Source organism: Pongo pygmaeus, chromosome 13, assembly GCF_028885625.2.
Source record: "Pongo pygmaeus isolate AG05252 chromosome 13, NHGRI_mPonPyg2-v2.0_pri, whole genome shotgun sequence".
Classification (NCBI taxonomy): domain Eukaryota; kingdom Metazoa; phylum Chordata; class Mammalia; order Primates; family Hominidae; genus Pongo; species Pongo pygmaeus.
This window is the reverse complement of record NC_072386.2, coordinates 55,132,070-55,142,732: the sequence shown is the minus strand read 5'-3', so window position 1 is coordinate 55,142,732 and position 10,663 is coordinate 55,132,070.

The following is a 10,663-nucleotide window of genomic DNA, read 5'->3' as shown; positions in this document are numbered from 1 at the left end:
GGAAATGGTCCTTGTGTGCTGAGTCCATCTCGGGGTGGGGGCCACAGGACTGCTGGTTGAGTCATGAGTCATGGGTCCAGGTGGGGTCAGTTAATTGCCAGGATGCAAAAATCTGAAAAACATCTCAAATGACCACTCTTAAGTTCTACAATAGTGATGTTATCTACTGGAGCACTCAGGGAAGTCACAAACCTTGTGACCTCTGGCCACATAACTGCTGAGCACTAAGGGGTTATAGAAAGTACACCTACATTTTAGCAGAATTCAGGCCCCTTCTATAATCCTAATCTTATGGCCTTTCATTAATTTTACACAGACAACTTCAGTCCCTGAATAAGGAGGAGGGGGCCAGTTTTAGGGAGGGACTATTATCATCCTTGCTTTAGAGCTAAACTATAAACTAAATTCCTCTCATGGTTAGTGTGATGGTTAATAATGAGTATCAACTTGATTAGATTGAAGGATACAAAGTATTGATCCTGGGTGTGTCTGTGAGGGTGCTGCCAAAGGAGATTAACATTTGAGTCAGTGGGCTGGGAAAGGCAGACCCACCCTTAATCTGAGTGGGAACAATCTAATCAGGTGCCAGCACAGCTAGAATATAAGCAGGCAGAAAAATGTTAAAGGAGACTCTGGCCTAGCCTCCCAGACTGTATCTTTCTCCTGTGCTGGATGCTTCCTGCCCTTGAACACTGGACTCCAAGTTCTTCAGTTTTAGGACTCAGACTGGCTCTCCTTGCTCCTAAGCCTGCAGATGGCCTGTTGTGGGACCTTGTGATCTTGTGAGTTAATACTTAATAAACTCCCCTTTATATACATATATATATACACACACACACACAAACACACACACACGTATATACACACATGTATATATATATAACCTTCATAACTATATATATATATATATACACACACGTATATACACACACTAAATTCCTCCCATGGTTAGTGTGATGGTTAATAATGAGTATCAACTTGATTGGATTGAAGGATACAAAGTATATATATATATATACACACACACACACGTATGTATATATATATACACGTATATATACATATCACATACGTGTGTATATATGTACACACACATGTGTGTATATGTATATATGTGTGTGTGTGTGTATATATATATATATATATATATACACACACACACATATCATTAGTTCTGTCCCTCTAGAGAACCCTAATACAGTTAGCTTGGGCTACGCTTCAGGAAGCAGTGAGGACAGCCAGCCTGTGAGACTATAAGCAAGATGGAGTCAGCCATGCTAGACTTCTCTCGCTGTCATCTTTGCAAAGGTGGTTTCAGTTGCAGCTCCAGAGGCATCTTGGGGCCTCAAGGAACCTATCTGAAAATCACCTGATGTATTCTAAGCCCCTCTTCTTATAGGGGAGAGAATAAAGACCCAGGAAGACTAAATAACTCAGCCTAGGTCATCACCTCGTTACTGGGAGGGTGGGGACTACAACTGTGATCTATCCACAGATCTTTTCACTATACCATAATAATCCTTTGATTTCTAGGCCAGCCTTCAAAAGCCTTTTATTGAGCTATCGCTTGCCCTATCCCAAATATAGCATTTGTAGTATATGATGGAATCAAACCACAAGGTATTACCCATTTCTATAGGAAAAGTCAGAAAATGTCTCCCCAACTGCAGCCTTAGTAGAGAAGGGGTGGGTACTCTCTCAGCTTAAGTCACTAGAGGTTATTCCCCTGAACTGCTGTTCTTCTTTCTCCCCTTGTTTCACCCTGCATCACTAGCCAAGTCCCTGGCACACCCCAGGGAAGGCAAGAGGCAGAGAATGGAACCAGTGGGTAGCATTTGTACCACTGAGAGGGAAAAAGCAAGAATCCTTTGGGTTATGGGAACATAAAATTTATAAGCTGTGTATAGAGAGAAGCTACCTTCTTGTATGAAAAAAGGAAACAGACATGCAATGAAATATTACACATAGGCACATAGCTATTTTCTTTTCCATCTTTGATTTTTATTGCTGACTGACTTAAATATGGGCTGCAAATTTAATCCTCCTCACTTGCTGGAATTTCATGTTTTTTTCTGACTACGCTTCTGGTCCTGGCAAAACTTGGCCTTAAGGAATTTCTCCAGAGGTATTTTAACTCGATGCTCATTTTCATGAAAGTATCACTGGTTTTTGCCCACCTAGGTCTTACAATAAACTTTCTCATAGGGTTGTCTGCTTTTTCTTTCACAGCTTTCCTTGATTCAAACAATTCTCAAGTAAGTTGTTAGTGGGCAAAATTACTTCATTTAGGTCTTCTAATTAGAAAGGAAAAATTCTTCCATCAGTCCCATGCCTTGCTCTATTATAAAATTTCACTTAAAAATCTCAAACCGGTAAGAAGACTTAATGCTATTCAGTAACTAAAATTATAAATCTCTAAAGTTTTCTTTAAAACAAAAGAAACCTAAAATGCAATCTGAATGTAATAGAATCGTTTTCCACACAATAGTCACATCATGACCACAGTTGACAGCAAATGGTAACTGGAAACAGTCTGTTCTTCTACTTGGGAAATGGGCATCAACTGGCCAACTTTTAAAAGGAGTGACTATATCTCTTAGGTTTTTTGTATTCGTCAGTTTTCACACTGCGTAAAGACACTACCTGAGACTAGGTGAATTCTAAAGGAAAGAGGTTTAATTGACTCACAGCTCTGCATGGCTGGGGAGGCCTCAGGAAACTTACAATCATGGCAGAAGGGGAAGTAGGCATGTCTTACATGGCGGCAGGAGAGAGAGGAGAAAGCAAAAGGGGAAGAGCCCCTTATAAAACCATCAGATCTCATGAGAATTCACTCACTATCACAAGAACAGCATGGGGGAAACCACCGCCATGATCCAATCCCTCCTTCAACACGTGGGGATTACAGGTCCCCCACTCCACAAGTGAGGATTACAATTCGAGCTGAGATTTGGGTGGGGACACAAAGCCAAACCATATCAGTTGTACAAAAAGGCAGCAAAATAACAATTACCTCTAAAGTGCAATAAAGAAACAAAAGGCTACTTCGTGATTTTAGAATATTAAAAACATGATTCTCACAAAAATATATGTCAAAGATTTGTGTAACTCATTCATGAGAAAACAAGCAGGTAAAACTAGTTCAAAGGAGGATACAGTGGACTGAGTTATACATGTACATTTTCCTGTATGTCCATTTCAAGAAAAGGAAGTCTACTGGAATAAGATTGCAGTTAGATTAACACCTGGTAATAAATAGGGCAATAAAACTGTAATTTTTGGAGCTGTCTCTAATATAGGGCAGAAATCATTTGCAACTTACTGATATTCTACTCAGCATTATCCTCCTTCCCAGAGTCTGGGCCCTAATAGAATAGCATGTCAAACAAAATGACACCCCTCTAGAAAGTCAAATAGCCTTGTGGTTTTGCAGACCATGCCCTAGTATGTCTTTAAATGGGACAAACCTTTTTGCTTTATTTCTACACTTTGGATAATTTTACTTAATGGTAGTAGAGGTTTTTTGTTTTTGTCTGTTTTTTTTTTCTTTATAATCTGTAAACTACAACCCTGTGACTTAGGAACTAAAAGAGGTAAGGAATATTTAGAACCATCTGGGGAGTCATAAACACAAAGTTTTACAAGGCATCTTCATATATGGTCTTATTTGATTCTGACCCCAGCCTCCTGAGATGTTCAGGTATGATCCCTATTTTCATAAATAAGAAAAGAGAGGTACCTAAAGATTGTGACTTGCCCACATTCCTGGTCAGAACCAGGGCCAATCTGCAAAGCCAGATCTGCTGAAAACACACACCAAGGGCTTTCACTGTGGTTCTGCTCTCAACAACCCCTCACATCGTAGAGAAGCTTATGGTTTAAAAAACCCTTGGCAGGCTGGGTGCAGTGGCTCACGCCCGTAATCCCAGAACTTTGGGAGGCTGAGGCAGGTGGATCATAAGGTCATGAGATCAAGACCATCCTGGCTAACACAGTGAAACCCCGTCTCTACTAAAAATACAAAAAATTAGCCAAGCGTGGTGGCGGGCACCTATAGTCCCAGCTACTTGGGAGGTTGAGGCAGGAGAATGGTGTGAACCCAGGAGGCGGAGGATGCAATAAGCTGAGATCATGCCACTGCACTCCAGCCTAGGTGACAGAGCAAGACTCTGTCTCAAAAAAAAAAACAAAAAAAAACCAAAAAAAAAACACCAAAAAAACCTTTGGCAAATTGAGGGCGCATGAAGCAGGGGGTTTTGTTTTATAGACGGGAAAATGAGGACCATGATCACCTGCTTAGCAAGTGACAGAAGCCAAATCATGTCCAAGTTCCCCAACAAGTCAAAGGCTAGTTCCTCCACAAAACAATCACCTGGAGTTAATCCACTTTGTCCCTTGGCACTGACCCAAATTTCATCTCTAGACACCAAGACCACCAAACAACTTGAATCCCCCACTTCTCTGCTGGACCTCCACCTATCAGGCCAGGTATGTGAGTTCAATTCATGCCCCAAGAAACAAACTCCCTTGTTAACCTGTCTAGCTCTCTGCCCTCTACCTCACAAGTTGATAGACTTGTGAAGGTGTTACTGACAGGCAACAGCTAGTGGTGCTATTCCACCAGGGTTATTTGTATTTTAAAAGAAGCCCATTTTGGTATAAGTACTTTCACCTTTTGCTTCCTAATCTATGTTGGCAGAAATGATTACAAGGGGCCGGCAAACCCAACCTTAGCCAAAGCACCAGCTGCCAAGGGAATAAAGGCTCATGTTTTGACTATTTTTCAAATGTATATTGCTGATGTTTAAAATTGTAAATATATTTTAAAGTAGTAATGAATCTACGGGTGTTCTTATGTGACTTCTTAGCCAATATATGTTTAAAAATGTAACTGTGACTATGTGTAGGGGCAGAAGCTGCTGAAATGTTTTATGGGAAAAATCTCAAGGAGGGGAACCTAACCCTCACAAAGACACAGTGAAGTATGATTATCTTCATTTTAAAAATGATGAAAATGAAGCAGAAAGGGTATGTAACTTACAAAGATCATCCAGCTACAGAGCCAAGCTTCAAATGTGGTTCCAGGCCTGTGCTCCCAACCACTATTTTATATTGCCTTTAATTCTACCTGATTTTCATTTTCCAAAAGGGTGTGACTTATATACAAGTACATAGCAGAAAACACCTCATCCTAACCCTGATCATCTGTAGGACGGTTTAGCAATAAAGAAAACTTTTGAGGGTTGAAAAGCTACTATAGAAAAGCAAACCAGGCTTATGGAGACTGAGAAACATTTGAGAGAGGAAAAGATGGAACTGTTATTTTACTAACTGTAACACTTTGACTCTAAGACGTACCATTATTTTATCTATCACTCAGAAAAAAAGCTGCCTATCAACAGTCATGCTAATATGCCACTGTCTGTAAGTGACACCCTGAAAGATTTGTTAAATGCAAAATAAAAATGTATATTTTTAGAATTGATGAAATATAGTAACACGCAGGCAGGCAGCCCAGGCCATGGTCTAAGTTTGAGATCCCAGAAGAAGGGAGAGCATCTTTCACGATTTTTCTTCCAGAAACTGACTTGATGTTGTTACATTCAACAGTAGGCAGCAGATGTTTTAGCCAGAGAACTGTAAGTGCTCTGGTTTCAGTCTCATGCCAGATCCTGATATGGTGCTACTCTTAGTATTAAGAGTACAGAGGCCGGGCGCGGTGGCTCACGCCTGTAATCCCAGCACTTTGGGAGGCCGAGGCGGGTGGATCACGAGGTCAGGAGATCGAGACCAACCTGGCTGACACAGTGAAACCCCGTCTCTACTAAAAATACAAAAAATTAGCCAAGCGAGGTGGCAGGCGCCTGTAGTCCCAGCTACTCGGGAGGCTGAGGCAGGAGAATGGCGTGAACCCCAGGGGCAGAGCCTGCAGTGAGCCGAGATGGCGCCACTACACTCCAGCCTGGGCGACAGCGAGACTCCGTCTCAAAATAAAAAAAAGAGTACAGACTGTCCCTGACTTATAATAGATCAACTTATGATTTCTTTTTCTTCTGAGGCAGAGTCTTGTTCTGTCACCCAGGATGGAGTGCAGGGGTGCGATCTCAGCTCACTGCAACCTCGGCCTCCCAGATTCAAGCAATTTTCTTGCCTCAGCCTCCCAAGTAGCTGAGATTACAGGTGCCTGCTACCACTCCCAGCTAATTTTTGTATTTTTGGTAGAGATGAGGTTTCACTGTGTTGGCCAGATTGGTTTTGAACTCCTGCCCTCAAGTGATCCACCCATCTCGGCCTCCCAAAGTGCTGGGATTACAGGTGTGAGCCAGCCTACTTACGATTTTTCAACAGTGCAAAAGTCAAAATGATGAAGCAAAGTGATACGAACTCAGAATTCTCTTCAACTTACCATGGGACATGTATACTTCATTAACTAATCACGGTGGCCAAGGGAGTGTTGTGGTTCAGAGGCCAGAGTCACATGCCACTGGACAACGCAAATCATAATTCGACTCCACCCAAAAAGGCGACTGAAATGTAGGAGGAGGGGAACCTCCAGAAAGGTGCCAGGCAGGGTATTATTACGAAAAGAGCGGATTCCAACAGATATTTAGAACTAGACTTAGATATCGAGTTATACAATGGGGCCAAATAGTTGATCTGGTAAGAACAACTGAACCCATGTCTTGTCTGTTTCTTCAAAAGGATATTCCTGCTGTTACAGGTCTTTAAGATTCACAGTTTCTCTATCACTGCCTACTGCTGAATGTGATAACACGAAGTCAGTACGTGCTTACTGGTAGATACATCAATAAGAACCTAAATTTTAAATGCAAGAGGATTTTCATCTAAAAGGAAAGTCTGTTGTCAAGCATCTGGAAGTCATTTTAAGATATCTAAATTAGTCATTATGTTTAATTATAGTCATCAAAAGCTCAAAGTCAGATGATTCCCATGACCTTACCAGACTCCTCTCACCTTTCCCTCAAGTAGTTATCACATATCAAGCACAACTAAGAGCTAATCATTTCCTCTCAAGGTACAATTAACTCCCTAAGAAAAAGAGCACACAGACCAAAATTTCTCATTCCCACATTTTTGCAGCTCTGTCCACTTACATTCAGCCATGGGCATGAGCCCATGTTTAAAAACTGGACAAAACATTTTGATGAAAAATATTCCAAACACTGTTCTTTCATAGGGTATTATCTGTGGTATCATCCAGGGCATCGTCATGGGTACAAACATACATAGCAATCAGTGTCTGTCTGCATACTATGGAGTGCAGAGCAGCCATTTAGTTACTATTCATAAAAGACACACAATCCAAAGAGCATACTGTATCTCCTGGTTAAGGCCATTCATTAAAAAATTTACTAATGCGGCCAGGCGTGGTGGCTCACGCCTGTAATCCCAGCACTTTGGGAGGCTGAGGCGGGCGGATCACAACGTCAGATGAAGACCATCCTGGCTAACACAGTGAAACCCCATCTCTACTAAAAATAAAAAAAAAAATTAGCCGGGCGTGGTGGTGGGCGCCTATAGTCCCAGCTACTCAGGAGGCTGAGGCGGGAGAATGGCATGAACCCGGAAGGCGGAGCTTGCAGTGAGCCGAGATCGCGCCACTGCACTCCAGCCTGGGAGACATAGCAAGACTCCGTCTCAAAAAAAAATTTACTAATGCATCTGGGGAAGAAGTTAGGGGACTTGGGGCACTTTGGTGGTGGTGTTTTTAGGTTCAGAAAAGATGAAGATGATCATAAACTTAGTTTCTTTAGGTTAAGCACTATCAAAAGGTAAGACAAGAGCTCAAGTCTCAAATTTTTATGTTTGTTTAGGTCATTAATTTTGGCCTAGAAATAGTTTGATTATGGGCTCCATACTAACTGCTTCTGTTTTGTGATCTTGTGTTTTCTTAACCATTATTCTAAACACATATATCCATAAATTTGCCAGACTTAAAAGTGATTAATCTGCTAAAATTAAGATGTAACTTTTTCAAATTTTCACTGATATAGAAACAGAAGTGCCATCTCATGTTTTCAAGAGCAAATCCTTTGAGTTTGGTCAGGTAGGAAGCCATTTCCTCTAAGAGGCCTTTATTCTGTTATGCAAGTGCTTATTACACCAGACTTAAAGGGAAAATGGAGTTCTCCTTCCTTCTAACATCAGGTGATTCCTAGGAAAAGCAGGGTTTGATGCAAATTGAAAATACAATAAGCTGAATTTTCAAATAAAAGACATTCTCAGATCTGCTAAGTTCATCCATGGAAAAGAAGACCACCATGAAGTCCGGTAGATTGTTTTCAGTCTGTTTAAAGCCATTTGTGGATTTCTGCTTAAAAATGGTGCATTGTTGAGCTTATCTCTGTTCCTTTCAGAAAGAGTAAGATAAGACTAAAAAAATAAAATTGTATAAATTCACAGGAACAAAGTAAACAGAGGAGAAGCCACAGTGGGTGAGAGATAGCACCAAGTATCTGGAAGAACAGGAAGCAGTAGAGAAGGCGGCAGAACTGTGAAAGCGGAATACCTAGTGCATGGAGAGAAGCAAGTCAATTCTCACCATGATAGACCAGAAAATTCCAGCAGCTAGAGGTGCCAGGTACTGGAGAATGCTGGGGTGAGCCTTGGAATGGAAAACAGAGGGATTGGCCCAAACTGCTTGACTACCACTCCCAACCCTGGCAGCAGGCTGAGGATGTGCTTTGTGAACTTATGTTGACTCATTTTCTCAAGACTAGGGGGCCCCAGATATGAGAGGGCATGAGGGAGAGGCACTGTGCTGAAAGCAGGTAGGTTAATTAAAATCTGCACACTGACTATTGAGCAACTGAATGCTGGCTGCAGGTGGATTTCTCTCTGGAGGCACTGAATGGCCCAGAGGAAAGGCCTACAGATACTGACATCTGGAGGACCCCAGTGAAACAGCAGGATCCACAACTAATCACTGGTACAGTAAAGTCAACACTAGAGAAGAAAAGAATGCCCTCTTTCTCATCGGTTTTAAGATTTTAAATGTCTTACATATATAAGAGAGCTAAAGACCTCTCCAGGAAAGTCTCAAACAGAGCCCAAAGCAAACAGAAAGAGCAGATGACAGAAAAGAAAGTAAAACAAAACAACCAACCATAAAATCGAATATCACCAGGAAACATGAGATAATGCATACAAGAAATAAGAAAAGGACACTTTAATGAAAAGGCTGGGAGTGGCTAGGCATGGTAGCTCAGGCGTTCAGGACTAGCCTAGGCAACATGTCAAAACCCCGTCTCACAAAAAATGCAAAAATTAGCCAGGCATGGTGGTGCACCCCTGTATTTCCTGATGCTTGACAGGCTGAGGTGGGAGGATCGCTTGAGCCAAGGAGGCAGAGGTTGCAGTGAGCTCAAGTTGCACAGCTGCCACTCCAGCCTAGGTGACAAGACCCTGTCTCAAAAAACAAACAAACAAACAAAAAACCCAAAACATGAAAGGCTGGCAGAGAAGGTAGAGAAAATACCTCTCAGAAAGCAAAGCAAAAAAACAAAAATATTAAAAATAGGGAAAAGAAAGAAGATTAGAGGCTCGAATCATTTCAACTCTCAGTAATAACTCCAAAGAGAAAGAACAGAGAAAACAGGGGGTAGGGGGTACATTAAAAAAATCAGAAAAAAAAAAACATGCAAAAACATCTCCCAGGATGAAAGGATTTGGCTCTTCTGACTAAAATGGTTCACCAAGTGCCTAGCATAAAGAATGAAAAGAAAATATACATAACATATTCCAATGCACAGGATCCTGAAACACGAGAAAGCTGGAGACTTAAAGGCCACATATAAAGATTGAGAATAAGGATGGCACTGGACATTAAACTTCTACAACTTTGCAATCTAAAGACAATATTGACGAGCATCTTCAAATTCTGAGGCAAAATTAATTTTAAACTAGAATTCTATGTCCAGCTAAACTAGACATCTGGGTTTGAGAGTACAATAAAGACATTCGGACTTGCAAGGTCTTTAGAATGTATTATTTCTCAGGAAGCTACTAGAGGATGTGCCGTATTGAGAAAAGGGTGTTAAGCAAGAAAGAGACGCATGGGATCTGAGAAATGGACTTTTCACAGGAGAGAAACTAAGGGAAGGCAGACGATGATGATGGTGGAGGAGCAGCAGTTCTTCAGGACATCCCGAAAACCAGGAGGGGTGTCTCCAGGAGAAGGTGGAAATGCTTGCCAACTTGACATGCTGGATAGTGTGGAAATTGATATTTAGAGACAGTCAGGTTAGCATACTTTCGGCTGCAAGTTGCAAAAGATCCAACTCAAAACTGACCTAAAATGAAAAATTGGGGTTTATTCTCTCACATAACCAGAAGTCCACGGCTAGCGCAGCTCCAGGAGTTAACTTATTCAACAGCTCGACATCATCAAAGTTCCAGACTCTTTTCACAAACCTTTGCTCAGCCATCCTCGGCATATTTGCTATTTCCTGTCAGGCTTCTAGCTTGCAGGCTGGGCCTAGTCCTGCACATACCAAAACTGACGGGCAGGAAGGGGACTCTCTACAACCCAAGAGACCTAACAAACCCCTCCCAGGAATACCATCTCTCTTCCAAGTTTCACTGGTCAGGCTCCTTCCTAAATCCATCACTGATTTAAGAAATGGGCCCTCAGGACTCGGTC